This window comes from Microtus oregoni, unplaced genomic scaffold, assembly GCF_018167655.1.
Source record: "Microtus oregoni isolate MIOR12 unplaced genomic scaffold, Mior012 000042F_ref0000377, whole genome shotgun sequence".
Classification (NCBI taxonomy): domain Eukaryota; kingdom Metazoa; phylum Chordata; class Mammalia; order Rodentia; family Cricetidae; genus Microtus; species Microtus oregoni.
Genome location: NW_024543209.1, coordinates 17,358,175 through 17,372,942, shown reverse-complemented (window position 1 = coordinate 17,372,942; position 14,768 = coordinate 17,358,175). Strand labels below are relative to the sequence as shown.

Sequence of the window (14,768 nt, the reverse complement as noted above, 5' to 3'; positions counted from 1 at the left end):
CTTAAGACCCAAAGTACAATAGCAGGTAGACGACAGAGCCTAAGGGAGAAAAATCACAAAGCAGGGTCGCAGGCTCTCAGAGAAGGTCAGAACCATTAGCGTGACAACCGCCACAAGGACTCACACTGTCCACCACCCCCCTTGATATTTGCTTCGGGTCTAGTCTTCCCTACAGCCACCAGCAGGTCAGGACCTCAGGCACAAACGTTTCCACAGGATAAAGCAGGAGCAGTCCCCTCTCTAACAGAACCCTGAGCGTCTCAGTTACTACTTCTACCCGAAGAGCTGATGCTTGGTTAGATTCCACCGTCAGGGACCCCCCCCCCCCAAGGAAGCTGAATTTTCTTTTCAAAATGGCAAGCGCTTCTGAGGGCAAGTCACCCAACACCATTGATTTGAGTCATGAAGGGCTTGCTCCCTGTTAGCAAGCTACCTTTTGGTAGTAGCTTGTTTGTTTTAAGACGTGTCTCATTATAGCTTAAGGTCAAGTTCATTATTCAAACTGGTTATATAGCTGAGAATGAACTTGAACTTTTGGTCTTCCTGAGTGCTGGGAGTCTAGGTATGCATCACCAGGCTTGTTATCTATGGGATCCTGGGGATCAAACCCTGGGCTTAGTTCATGTACAGCAATGGCTCTATCAATTGAGGTAGCAAGGCTCATCTAAAAGGCCATTCTCAGAGCTGGAGAGATGGCTCAGTGGTTAAGAGCACTGGCTGCTCTTCCAGAGGTCCTGAGTTCAATTCCCAGCACCCACGTGGTGGCTCACAACCATCTGTAGTAAAGTCTTCTGGCCTGCCGGTACACATGCAGACAGAACATTATACATAATAAATAAATCTTTTTTAAAAAAAATAAAAGGCCATTCTCATCTATTAATGTGTGCTAGAAAGAGCAGCCTAGTCTAGTTTTGGCTCTCTCTAGGTAGCACTTCTTAGCATGTCACCAGTAAACTGTAAAAGGACCAGCCACTTGTCTAGATGCCATTTAATACTATAATTATATGGAGAGTGTTTGTGCATCTAGTTTTGACTCCTCTGTCCACTGCCTGAAAACATTTTCTTTTGAGTGAGATTCTTGTCTCAAGAAGCAAAGAGAAAACTGAAATTTGTAAGTGAGAAATGGAGAAGAGATCACAAAAACCCTTTGCAAAACAAAGAACATGCACTTGTCTATGGGGCAATCACCTGTATGCTCTTCCTATAATGGGTGTATACCATTCTGCCCAGCATCCCAGTGCCTGACCAGGGAGTAGCTGCTCCTGGGTTGTACTATAGAGAAAACAGCCCACTCAGAGTGCTTTTAAATGATGAGGACAGGAAGCCTCTTTAGAGGCTATGCCCTTAGAGGATGGTGCTATGACCATTCTGCTATTGTTATTCTTTTAGCTCAAATTTATAATTGACTTTCTGTTAAACACTGCAGCAAGTTAAATTAATTCAGTATGATTACAGCCGTTAAACAAATGCCCGGTAGTGACTGCTTTCTTATTTTAGCAGGTTCCTCAAACCCCTGGGGAAATACCATATAAAGCTTTTTGCTCTATTGTCACATTAACGCACACCCAAGTTTCACAACAGAGAGCATGTCCCCTACTTCATAGTGATGACCATGACCTAGGGCTTCTGCTGGACTAATTTACTTTGAGTTTTCTCGACTGCACGTCATACTAGGTACGATTTACGAATTCATCACTGCATACATGTTAGATTAAGACAATTTCTACCTAGATTAAGGAGAGGAGGAAAGGGAGAAGGAAGGGGGAGCAGGGGGAAGGAAGAAGAGAGCTTTTAAAACCAAAACATGAGCAAGAATTCTTCCATAGACAGTTCAAGGATTTTAAGTGACTTGGGCAGTGATGGTTTTAGCCCATTTCTGAATGCAACAGTCAGTTCAAGAATGATCTGTCAACTCAGCAAGCAGGGTGCAAACGATTCATTCAATCTTGAGTTAAAACAGAAGCCACGAAAATGTATCCAAGAAATGACTGCCAGGTAGACAGACATAGCCTGTAGTCCTGCAACCACCGTTAACATCCTAGGTCGTTTGCCTGGTGCCACCTTAGAAACTGTCCTGATTCTGTACAGGACATTGAACAATAACAGCTCACAGCTCAGCTGACTGCTGTGTCATACAGCATTCCTGCAGATGCCAGCTCCTGCTCCTGCAGATTGCCAGGCGAGACGCGGCAAAGCAGAGGCAGGCAGCTAGGCACAAAGCAGCCGAGTTTGAAACTTCGATTTTCCTGCTGCTGCCTAAAGCCTCACACGTGAAGAACATTACCTTTGTGTAGCCAGGAGCCGAGCTGCAGTCTGACTGTGCATGGTAGCTTCTGATGTGGCAGCATGAATTCTCAGCTGGGCAGGTACCGCTCGGAGCTTGCTAACCAAACTGTCTCTGGTGGAGCTCGGCTGCTTTTCCACCTCGTATGTGGGGCGGGGAAGGGGGGTTGCTTCTTGTGCCATGCTGTTGTATCTGCAGGAGACAATGCTTGGCATGAATTGTCTGACTCAGTTCTGGGTAACTCACCACACTGGCACCGTGGGACGCCCCAGCTCCCATTTAAGGCTGGTCACAGGACTAGCGTAACCCCCCACTCCACAGTTAAATCATGCTTTAAAGGAGAAACCAGACTCATTGGCCTAAACCGATCCCAGTTCTTTCTGGATGCAGGACTGTTGTCGCCTAGCAGGGACATAACCAGCCATCAAGTGGAGAATAGCTGGGACTGCTGTCTGTATGCAGGTGGAGCCTTGGAAGAGTGGCAGTCTCGTTTCCGTCATCTGATGACTTCTTATGTTCCTAACTAATTGTGCTTGCTAAGCACACAGTGGTCTGAATTAGTCTTTCTGGCTTGCAGCCCTCATCAAGTTGGGCTGCAAATCAGGGTGCCAGGAAGCCTACATCAGCCTGGGCTCCCTCCCACGTGGTGCTATGCTAGCTAGCTACTAGGATGGGTCACTCTGATGACAAAGAAAGGTGCTTGACTTCTCTTGGGAGGCGTGGAGTAACATAATTCTTGTTCGAATTGATCTGCCTCTTTGTCTTTCTCTCCCTCTCTCTGGTATATGTGTGTGTGTGTGCACGTGTGTGCATGTGTGTGTGTGTGCATGTAAGTAAAATTCATCAAACCAAAGGACCTAAGAGATATCATTGTGGACGTGGTTTTTAATGATTTGGGTGGGGGGAGAAAGAAAAAGAAAAATGACAGCCTGTGGAGACAGCGATTTGAGAAAGCGGTACACTGAGGTTATTGTCAATTTGAAACACTGGGTTTGTGAATCCAAGCCCTAAGGGAGTAGCCGGGTAACTGAGGAAGAGATCGTAGATAAAGAAATAAAAATGACAAGCGTAATGGAGGCTCCGCGAAGGGGCTGTTGGAGCGTCAGTTCACGGATGGCAATCTCGCCAGGCAGAGACTGAATAATTCATAGACAGAAACTACCCTGCCTTCACCTTCCCATTTAAACCGGGCATGAGCTGAATCCCTAATAAATTTCCAAGATAAAGTAAAATGCCAATTTGAATCTGAAGAGCTGTTAAAAGCAGATGTCGCATCCCGGAGTCTTTTGGTATCTTTTCACAGGGATGCTCGGAGAACGGCACTTCATCAGGAAGCACTGTCACCAGGGAGAATGCCTGTGATTACAATAGCAACAATAGAATGCTGTTGGATGGTCTCTAATTTACCTAATTTGCTAAGACTGACTGGCTTAAACACCCGTTGTGTGTTGTTGCCATGCCTGATCCACCGAATCTAAGACAGAACAAAAGTGGCATGGTGTGTGAGCTACCTTGATTTGCACAGCCTAGGGAAGAGCATTCTCCTAAGTTACAATGTCTCTGTCATCCGCTTTTCTTTCTTTCTTTGCCTTTTTTTCCTCTAATGGTTAGCCCTACGTGCTTTTTGAGGAGAAATGGCGAGCCTATCTTTGCTACAGAACAGCACTGACTTGCTAATTTATACACTTTAAAAAAATTTTAAAATATACAAGCATGTGTCTATTTGAGGGGATGAGTGATTCAGTGTTGGGAGAAAGGTTTAACAAGCCAACTGGGATGGTGTGTGTGTGTGTGTGTGTGTGTGTGTGTGTGTGTGTGTGAGAGAGAGAGAGTGTTTCCTTCATATGAAATTCTTTCCCAGGATTTGTGATCCCTGTGGTATTTTAAGAACCTCTTTGATTGCAGATCTCAGGTAACACAGCCAGCAGTCACTGCGCGAAGCTCTTCCAGAAAGCCTGTGTGCCTCCTTCCACAATGTATTCAGTCTTTTCGGCTGCGTGGCTGTGTTTGTGCCTGCTTGGTGGACAGAGTCTATGCTAAAGAGAACTTTTTGTCTGGCAGACTGTACCATTCATCTCGGGGTGATTGTGCCATTCTGAGGAGGTGGTACGGACTATCCATCCTCCCTGGGGAACAGCGGAAGCATTTAGCAGATGTGGGGTTTCTGGAATTGTCCTTCTAATAGCGTGGAGACAGCACGTGACTCATGCCAACCAGCAACACCTTCGCGTTTGACTATTTCGGGGAGGGACCGGAGGTATGTATGACAGCCATTTGAGAAGGTCCCAAATCTCTCACTTAAAATTTGGGGATTTTGCTCGAGACTCAGCCCTGATGTGTTCTTTCGTAATTCATTCACCTGGTTTACCCCCTTCTGTATGTTCCCCTACCTGCCCTGCTCTTGTAATAAGGTAAGTTGTGTTTCTAGTCATTTATATAACAAACATGGATGCGCCTTATCATCTGATGTTAGTGGGGACGTGCTTTGATGTTGTCTTTTCCTCCCATTTTGTTCTCACTACGCTGGGGCAGACTCATAAGTTTATATTTCTCTGTTTTTTGAGCACAAGTGAAAACGTGGCATTTTGAAGCATGACTTAAATATTGTGTTTTATTTTGTTTTGTTGTTTTTCTGGCTGAGGACATTCAAGGTTCTAATAGTGTTTAAAGGAATGGGGGAAGCAGTGAACACTTTGCTTAAAGGTACTAAGCAGTTCGCTGGCCATCACCTCTGTTTTAGCACATTACTGTTTTTAGGGCGCCTGCTTTTCCAGCCTTGGCCCCCACGATTGTCACTGCTCCAGAAAGAGACTCTGCTGGGAGTGACCGCAGAACCTGTGTGAGTCCACACTGCACCCACGCCAGTTCTTCCTGCCCCTCTCTGTGATAAAAATACAGTTTTGCTTATCAGCAAAGGATTTAACTTCTGACGCCTTAAATTGTTTCGAAAGCCAGAGTTTGAGCAGGAGAATCACTGAGTGAGCCAATTGGTTTTTCTGTCCAATATTTAAGCAATAAAAGTATCCTCCAGTTATCTGAGAATAAATGGAATTCAGGCTTTGTCATGTGGGAAGACTCATCAAAACTAATTTTAGGTATTGGGTAAGAATGGCAAGTTGGGGAGCTTATTTTATTTTAATTATATAGATATCATAGTCTTAGAAGATGAAGGTGTGTTTGGTTTCTTCTGACTGTAGGTACGAGAATATTGGTGTTTTGTGTATAATCTCTGTAAGATTCCTTCCAGTGCTGGCCAACACGGCACTTCCCTTGGCTTCGCCTCTCGGGATGCAGGGCTGCAGAGCCGCTCAGTTTTAGAAACCATTGTTTCTTTAAACTCAAATTTGCTTCACAAACTTTGTTTTGTTTTTTTTTTAAATGTAAGTACTTTAGGTAATTTTTAATCCACTATTGACAATTTTTCACTGCTAATAGATACTCCTCATTTGCTCTAGATATAGTTGAACCAGCGAGGGGGAGGAGACGAGGGCAACTTTATAGCTGCAGATAACTGAAGACAAGAGTCTCTGTGAAAATATGTAGAATATGTGAGCAAGAATTAATTTAGGTGGAACCTAACACAAGAACAAACTCTACTATATATTTTAGCTTTTGTTTAGATTTTAAAAAATATGGTTGTGGATATATATATATATGTGTGTGTATGTGTGTGTGTGTGTGTGTGTGTGTGTGTGTGAGCATAAAACAGGTGCCAGTGATGCCTTGTCCGCATGCTCCTACCTTGCCAACACTCCAGAGAGTAAACTGCAGTTAGAAAGAATGATTGAAAGCTCAAATCGGTTCCTCAGAAACCCATTTATAAAACTCACCGAAACAGAAATTATTCCCACTTTAAGACAGAACGTATAAATTTTGTCACTTGCTAATTAGTTATGTTAGACATCTCTTCATGAGTGTATTTTACATTCCATCTCGTTATTGAAGTCCAGCTTGGAGCAAAAACCCACATGAAGTAACTGAAATTCCTCACAGAGAATACATTAACCTTCAACTGAACATCTGTGAGCTACTTAGCAAGGCTATGGTGGATGCATTTCACAGATAATCAAATTGGATATTCATCATCAAGCCTTGTGGCTGGATTTTCCCAATTGAGTTATTTTTTACAAGAACAACAGCATAGTGTATTTCCCTGATTTTTAAGTGGATAGTAGTGAAAAGAGCCTTTGCCAAATAAGCATTTTTGTGTGATTTTAGTCTGGTACTGAGAAAAAGACAGGCAAAAATAATAAGTAGGTAGAGACAACCCTTTCATCTTCTGGGAAATGATTTTAGACAATGGTAAGATCAAAAGAGGTTGGTATCTTAACCTACAAAGTTTGAATTATTTGGAGGCATGTGTGTCTGTGTGTGGGTATGTATATGTAAGTACAGGTACCCTTAGAGGTCAAAGGGTGCACCAGATCCCCTGAACTGAAGTTACAGACAGTTGTGTGGTACCTGCTTTGTGCTGGGAACTGCATTTAGATCCTCAGAAAGAGGAATAGGTTGCTGACTGAACTCTCTCTCCTGGCTCAAGGCTGGTGTCTTGTATCTACAGAGTGATTTTTCTTTTTACATGACTTGTTTTCTATAGTATGATTTTTCAGGTGTTGTATTATTGGAAATTTCAAGCGTGTAGAAGAGCACAGGAGCGTGGACAGCCCTGCACACACCAAGCACCCTGACTGTATACGTATACTTTCTGGTTCTCAGTCTGTATACAGCTATGTGCACATCCACCCTCTATGCATCCATCAGTCTCTGTTTTTAGGCGCATTTCCATTTCTAAGTAAATTGCAGACATCAACACACTCCATCCCTAAGGCTATGCCTGCTGAAATGTTCAGCTAGATTCCAAGTCTCCAGGGCTCTCCTTTAAGCATATTTTGAACAGGTCTGAGATTTTTGAGAAGAAAGCGCCCTTCTGTTTTCATGTGGCACCAAGTATCTCCAGACCCTATCAAAAGTGTCTAGGGCAACCTTCAGGAGCCTGTGTTTTAAAACTGGAGGACAAAAATCCCTGAGTTTATGATAAAGGGAAACTAGTTAAAGGAGAAGCATGCATGTGGGCCTTTCTCCAGTCTTGGTCTCCATTCCCAGGCAAGACTTATCCACCAAGGATTACTGGCAATCATGGGGACCACTGGTAATACAGCACCATCACACTTCCGTGCTGGGTGGAAGAGGTGGGAGGCGCAGGCGAGCAGTTTCCAAGGTTGTTCGTGCTCCTAGGCCAGACTTCCCTCCTCTTTCCCACAGGTCCACGGGAAGGAACCCATGGCCTCTTGAGCCATCAGCAGCTGGCCTGCTTGAACTCTTTGGTTGCTCCTCTTCCCCCTCCGCTGTCTCCACACCTACTCTTTCTGCCTTCTCCCAACTGTTTCCCCTCCAGATACAAGAGAACAAATTTCCTTATTTTCCCCCAAAGTCATTTCTGTTTCATGAATTTCGTAGCAATGGTTACAGGAGAACAAAAATGACAGGTTAAAGAATCACGTGACCTCTTAAAGGGATTAATTAGTTTTTCTTGGTCTTAATTAAAACGTAAATGATTGAAGATTGTCCTCTCATTACTCATTCATGGAGTCACTCCTCCCTCACCTGAAGTGGCACCATACTACTCTAAGACCGGTGTCAGCGCAGGCCCTAAAAAGAAACTTTTCCTGAGCTCTCCACATCTTCCAAGCTTCCTGGGCACCAGCATCTTTCATAGCTGTGGCCCAAAGTATTCCCATCAAAAGCAACACTGAGGTCCTGTCCCTTGCTTCTTAGGGAAAAGAAGGCTCCCAAAGCCTCCCATTCCAAGTTTGCCACCTACATAACCATAACCATGCCGCCAGCTGTGGTCATGTCCCTCAGGCCAGTGCTCTTCCCTGAGCCCATGATGCCTTACGATTCTCTAGATAAGTAACTGGCTCCATCATTGCCAGAAGCACCCTCTGTTCTATTCTTTTGAAGTGTTCATTTTCCTGTTCTTCTGAAGTGATATTTGGATATGACATGCTGAGAAGGATCTTAGACTCTGCAGCAACTCAGGCTTACATTACTCTGTCAGGTCTGCCACCTAAGAGCAACCTTGCTCCAGGCAAATCCAGTTTGACCTCTCCAAAATATTGCTATGATTGTTGATATTTTAGTGAATTTCTAATGAATAGTCGCTAAACATTTGTGCCAATCTCATATCTACAAGGAGGTGTTGACACCCAAGAACTTAGTTGGGTCACCTGATAAACCCCTGGAGGCTGCTCTTTCTTCACCAAATGTTGAGATTTGCTTCTCCTAAAGACCTTCCTATTAATACTTTCTCTTATTAAGGTCTAAAACTACCAGCTCAATTGGAAGCCTGACAAATGATCAAGTTCTTCTAGGTAAATGTCCCCAATCCAGATGTGTTTGCAAGCCAGAGGTCAACTTCTGATGTCATTCCTCAGGTTTTCTCTACCTTTTTTTGTTTTTGTTTTTGTCTTTTGAGACAAGGCCTATCACTGAGCTTGAGATTGGCCAGTTAGCTTGGGCTGACTGACTAGGGAGTCCCAGAGATCTATTTGTCTTTGCCTCCTAAGTTCGGGGATGGGTCCTTCTTTATCCTCCCCCCTTCTCCACTCCCCTCCATTCCCCTCCTCTCTCCTTCCTTTCCTTTCTCTCCCGTTCCTTCCTTCCATTATTTACCTTCTGCCCTCCCTTCTCACTAACTCTGGCTTTCTCTGTCTCTCTTCCTCTGTCAGGTATTGTACCTACAGCCCCTACCTACTGGGTGAATGTTTCCCCACTAAACTATACCCCCAGTCTAGTCTTTTCAACCCAGGAAATACATGCAATCAGATGACTTATTAGAACATTGGTGTTAAACACTGAGAATATTTTGAGGCTAAATTGCTGTAGTTTCACTTTAAAACTACAGATGTCTTTCTTCCCCCTTCTTTCCAAGGGCCTCAGTGGAGCTTTAGATCTGCACCCCAGATGTCCTGGACCCAGAGAAAATGCAACAGACTCTCTTGCTATCCAAAGCATGTTCCTGGGAGAGCGAGTGATGGGAAGCACCGCCTACAGGAAGCCACAGGCAGGACAGAGATGATGGAGGCTTGGCGCTTGCAGAGGGTCCATGATGTTCGGAGATAGGGAAATCAGGTCTGGTTCCTCACAAGGCTTGGATGGCAGAACTTTGGTTGGGAGACTGAGGATGCCTGGTGAAGACCCTGCACCCCTGTGGATCAAGCAGGTGTGAGACAAGCAGAGGGGATGACAGTGACCATAAGTACATAGACACTAGCTGGGAGCCATCTTACCTAAATCTGTATATGGGCTGTTTTCCACAACTCTGGGTAGAGGAAGAAAACTCATAAAGAGAAAGAAAAGACTGGGCACCAAACCTACACCTGCTCGTTTCCTTAGGATATGTTCGTGCAAACAAAATGAACTTAAGATTCCAAATGACTTAAGGCTTTCTGCGTGCAACATTCTATTTGTATTTTTCACATCTATGCTACATCTATTTATCTCTGACAAAATGTTATTAGGAAAAGGCAGGAGAGCTGAATTAACCAAGCTAATTGATCATTAAGTATAATCGTCCATTAAGTACAAATTTCCATTTATAATCTATTTCTTCCAAGAGGATTTCAATTATTAGATTGCTGTATTGATATGCTGAGGAGGTAATCGTTACATGTATAAACAAACAATATAAATTTCCACACGAGAAAGAGAAGAATATTGATCAGTTATGCATATTGTCAGGAAATCATCTAGAAGGGTGAAGACAGGCACGAGACTAAAGAGGGGTGAGTCTCATCTCAAAACCTATCTGCCACCTCTTGGCATCTTCTCAATGGTTTCAGGACATGACCCCATGCTGTGTTCAATGGTTCAGCCGTGTGTATTCGGAAAAGTGACTTAACTCCTGTGATTCTCCAATGTCTCTTTCATAAGCAACAGGTAATGCCGAGACCCATCTCGAAGGGTTTCTGGCAGAAATAAAAGAATTAAACTTGGAACCTTCTAGAAACATTCTTGGTGCCCCATGAGCCTGTGAACATCTTCAGGAGCACGGAGCGCAACGTCCAGCCTCTGGCCTCACTCTCCAGCATCCCCTCTCCCTGTTCTCTCAGCACAGGCAGGCTGTAGACAACATGAAGGTCCTGTCACACTCTCAGCTCTCATGATCTTACTTTTCCTGCCTTTCCAGGCTTCTTTTCTGTCTGGAATGAGGGCCCCACGCCTTTCTTGCTGAATGTTTCTCCTGGAGAGGGAATAAAGATTGCTAATCCCCGCTTCTGTCTATTCCCTCTCTTGGCAGATCAGCATTGGTAAGAAGATAATGGTCTTCTTTGCAAAACCCTTCTGTCTGAGCTGGACACATCTCAGGGCCCTGTGTGATAATTAGCAGAGTATCTTAGTGGCTCCAGCATAGGAAAGACCCCCAAAGTCAGGGAGCATGCACATTTATCGTATCTGCCGGTCCCTGTCCACTGTGGCCATCTTAAGTACCCAATCATGGTTTATGTCTGTTCTGTCTGGTTTCTCAGCACTGGGGATCACACCCAGGGATGTTACATGACAGACAAGCACTCACCATTGAGCTACCAGTCCAGACTCAACCATCATCTCCTGAACAACTTCATTTGCCATCATAATGTTGACTCAAGAAACAGGACACTTTGTATTAGTTTTGTTTCAAGTACTCTGCCTACATTTTATTAGATTTACATGGAGCAACCAAGTCAGAATTAGTGACACTTTCACAGATATTCATGATTTATAGTCTCAAAAAAGATGCCATGTGGTACCCAGGATAGGTCAGTAACCAGGATGGAGGCAGCAAGACACTGGGCAAAAAATGTGGCATTCAAAATGGGTCCCACCCAGCATTGCAGATGAGCTGTGTGACTTGTTTGCTGTCTCTAGGTCTCATTTCTTAATTTAATAAATGTATCTAAGGTCTGGGGAGATGGCTCAGTCAGTAAAATGCTTACAGAGCAAGTGTGAGGATCCAAGTTCATTCTCAGAACGCATGTGAAAAATCTGGGCAGGGTAGAATGTGACTGTAATCTCACGACTGAAACAGAAAAAGTGTGGTCTATTTAAAAACTTCAAGACCAGTGAAAGACCCTGTCTTTTCAAAAAAAAAAAAAAAAAAAGGTGGACAGAGCCTAAGGTAGGACATTCTAATTTTTCCTCTGGTTTTCAAATGTATTATAACCTGATAGTCCTGATAGTCATCCCTCCCCTCATGCACACACACACACACACACACACACACACACACACACACACACATACACACACACACTATTTGTTTTTTGTTTGATGTGGGAGTGATTTCTTATTAATAAAGAAACTGTCTAGGCCCATTTGATAGGCCAACCCTTAGGTAGGTGGAGAAAACAAAACAGAATGCTGGGAGAAAGAAGCTGAATCAGTGAGTCGCCATGACTCTTCCACTCCAGGCAGACGCAGGTTAAGATCATTCCTGGTAAGCCAGCTTGTGGGCTACACAGATTATTAGAAATGGGTTAGGTCAATATGTAAGAGCTAGCCAATAAGAGGCTGGAACTAATGGGCCAGGCAGTGTTTAAAAGAATACAGTTTTCATGTAATTATTTCAGGGCATAAGCTAGCAATGCGGGCGGCCAGGTGCCGGGGATGCAGCCCGCAGCTCCCTATCTCAACAGTTTGGTTTTTTGAGACAGGGTTTCTCTGTGTAACAGCTCTGGCTGTCCTGGAACTAAGTCTCATAGATCAGGAGGGCCTCAAACTCACAGAGATCTGAATAAATGTAGTTTTTAAAAATGGGAAAAAATTACTTTAAAAAAAGCAGGAGATGGGCAGCGACTGAGAGGTGAGAGCATATACCTTTAATCTCAGCGTTCAGGAGGGAGAGGCAGGGCGATCTCTGAGTTTGAGACCAGCCTGGTCTACATTACAAGTTCCAGGATAGCCAGGGCTTTACAGAGAAACTCTCTCAATAAACAAGCTAACAAGAGCAACAACAAAAAAACCTAAAACAAATAAAATTCAAAACCTGAAAAGGGCTGGCAAGATGGCCCAGTGGGTACAGGTACCTGCGACCAAACCTGAGAGCTGGAGTTTGATCACTGGGGCCATACAATGGAAAGAGAGATCTGACTCCTATAGGTTATGAGTGATGTCATTTATACATACATGTACACACACAGCACATGGATGCCATAGCACATGCTACACACACAAATAAATAAATGCAATTAAAATTTAAAAAATAAGTATATGAAAGAAATTATTCGTTATTAAGAAAGAAGTCCCATGTCACATAAGACTGTAGGGGAAGAAGGTGTCCTTAGATTGATTATCTTTAAACATGAGGTAGATGCCTTTAATCCCAACACTTGGGAGGCAGAGGCAGGCAGATCTCCATGAGTTCGAGGCCAGCCTGGTCTACAAGAGTTAGTTCCAGGACAGGCTCCAAAACTACAGAGAAACCCTCTCTCAAAAAACAAAAACAAAAATAAACAAACAAAGTGTGTAGAAGGGGCCTCACCTTGGTCATTCCTACTCTCTAGCTAACATATCCAGGATGGCCTGGACCCGGGGAGGGCTGGTGTAGCTCAGGTCGCTGATACACAACCTGGCACCACATTGCAAGCCTTGTGGGAGTTTATCCTGCTGCACCTCTCCCTCCTACTGCCTGGGGAGAGGAGGCTTGTCTGGGATAGACAAGCCATTGCCATTGTGGATTCTCAGTGAGCCAAGTCTGTGTGGCAATGGGAGCAGAAAAAAACCAGGCGATCTCCACACACGCACCAATGCTTTGCAAATGTGTATACAGAAATAAGCACAACCTATAATCTTGTAGAATACTATACCTAGAGAAGTTTTGTGACTGCATCTTAAAATGCCCACAGCACATTCAAATGATTCTGTCACATCTACCTGATAGGATGTTAGATCAGTTTTTAGATAAATGGTCCAGATGCATTCTGGTAAAGCGAAGCAATGTTGGATTTCTGATATCTTGCTTGTACCTCATTTACTGAGTCCTTTTTCTTGACATACCCGGAATCAACTGTGAACAAGAGGTACACCATTATTCCTAGAACCAAGGAGACAAATAGACCTTGGAAGTTTTCCAGTGAAGACTGAGGTGGGCCATGGCCAACAATCCCTCTGTGTGTGTGTGTGTGTGTGTGTGTGTGTGTGTGTGTGTGTGTGTATGTGTGTGTACATAAAATTTTTTTTTCGAGACAGGGTATCAAGTTTCTTAGTCTTGAACTTACTATGTAGTCGAAGATGACCTTAAGCTTTTACATGCCCAGTGCTAGCATTACAGGCACACACTGCCATGCAGAGATGGGGATGCAACACAAGGCTTTGTGTGCACTAAAAAAAATTTCATCAAATGGATTACATTCCTAGCTCATAACCCTGTATTTTTATTACATCTATTCATCTATCTATCTATCCACTTGTGGTATGTGTGTGTATGTGTGTGGTGTGTACATGTCACAATACATGTGTAGAGATCAGAGAACAATTTGTAGAAATTTTTTCCCTCCTTCTACTATGTGGGTCCCAGGGATTGAACTCAAGTTGTCAAGGTTGGCAGTAGCACACTTACATGCTAAGCCTCACACTGGCCCTACCCTGTGTTTTTTATATGGTATGGCACTTTGAGGGGTCACAAATGTGTAGTTTTGAATTAGTGAGTTGAAGATCATATACCTAATGAAATCATTGGATAGTCTTCAGGCTTCAGGCAAAGGAGTCTCTAAGTCTCTAAGACACAGAGGCTATTTCTCTACTCAAATCTCTTCAGATTCAGAAACATGAGTAGCCTGACTTGTGTCTTTGGGAATGTTTTCATATGGCCTAATGAAAGGACTATTCTAATATATGGAGCTTGGTTGGCCGATTTTGTGGCAAATAACCATTGACTATCCTGACCCTGGATCCTAATTGCATTTTTCTTTCCTGCCTCTACTACAGGTGCTGGGAATGTAAGTCCTCATGTCCCCCGCTTCCTGGGTACCTGAAAGTGAGGACAAAAATACCCATTGTTCACTAGCTACTGAGAGTGATGGGGGGCAGGGCTGTGGGTTCTCGTGAGGAAAGATGACTGTTCTGTGTGCTCTAAGGTCAGTCCAGAGTCTTCCTTGAAAAATAATGGCCACTTTGGGAGGGAGCTACTCAGAAGTCCATGTCTGCAAGAGACTAGAGGAAGATGATGGATGCTGGGGTCATGCAAAGAGCATGGAAGCCATCACGGATGCCTTAACCTGTCCAAAATGAGGCTAATTTGAACATCGTGATATTATTATTTTACAAACAGTTTAGCCCAACCAAAAAAGCAGGGTTGCAAGAATCTTTACACAGGATAAACAAACTAAGAAATCGGAGTCATCAAGGTATGACTCCTCCATCTACTGAAGCCACAGAGGAGGTGTGCTGGCTGCATTTATGTCAAATGACAGCACCTGTAGACATCAGGAGGAGGAAACATCAATTG

General features: G+C 43.8%; 1 long non-coding RNA gene across 1 annotated transcript; it reads left to right on the top strand.

Moving 5' to 3' along the window:
* The first annotated feature begins 2,185 nt into the window (after positions 1 to 2,185).
* Positions 2,186 to 10,558, top strand: LOC121434179. The gene is made up of 3 exons (XR_005972395.1): positions 2,186 to 2,366; positions 4,346 to 4,541; positions 9,216 to 10,558. It is a non-coding gene; the product is annotated as an uncharacterized LOC121434179 (long non-coding RNA).
* Positions 10,559 to 14,768: the final 4,210 nt, after the last annotated feature.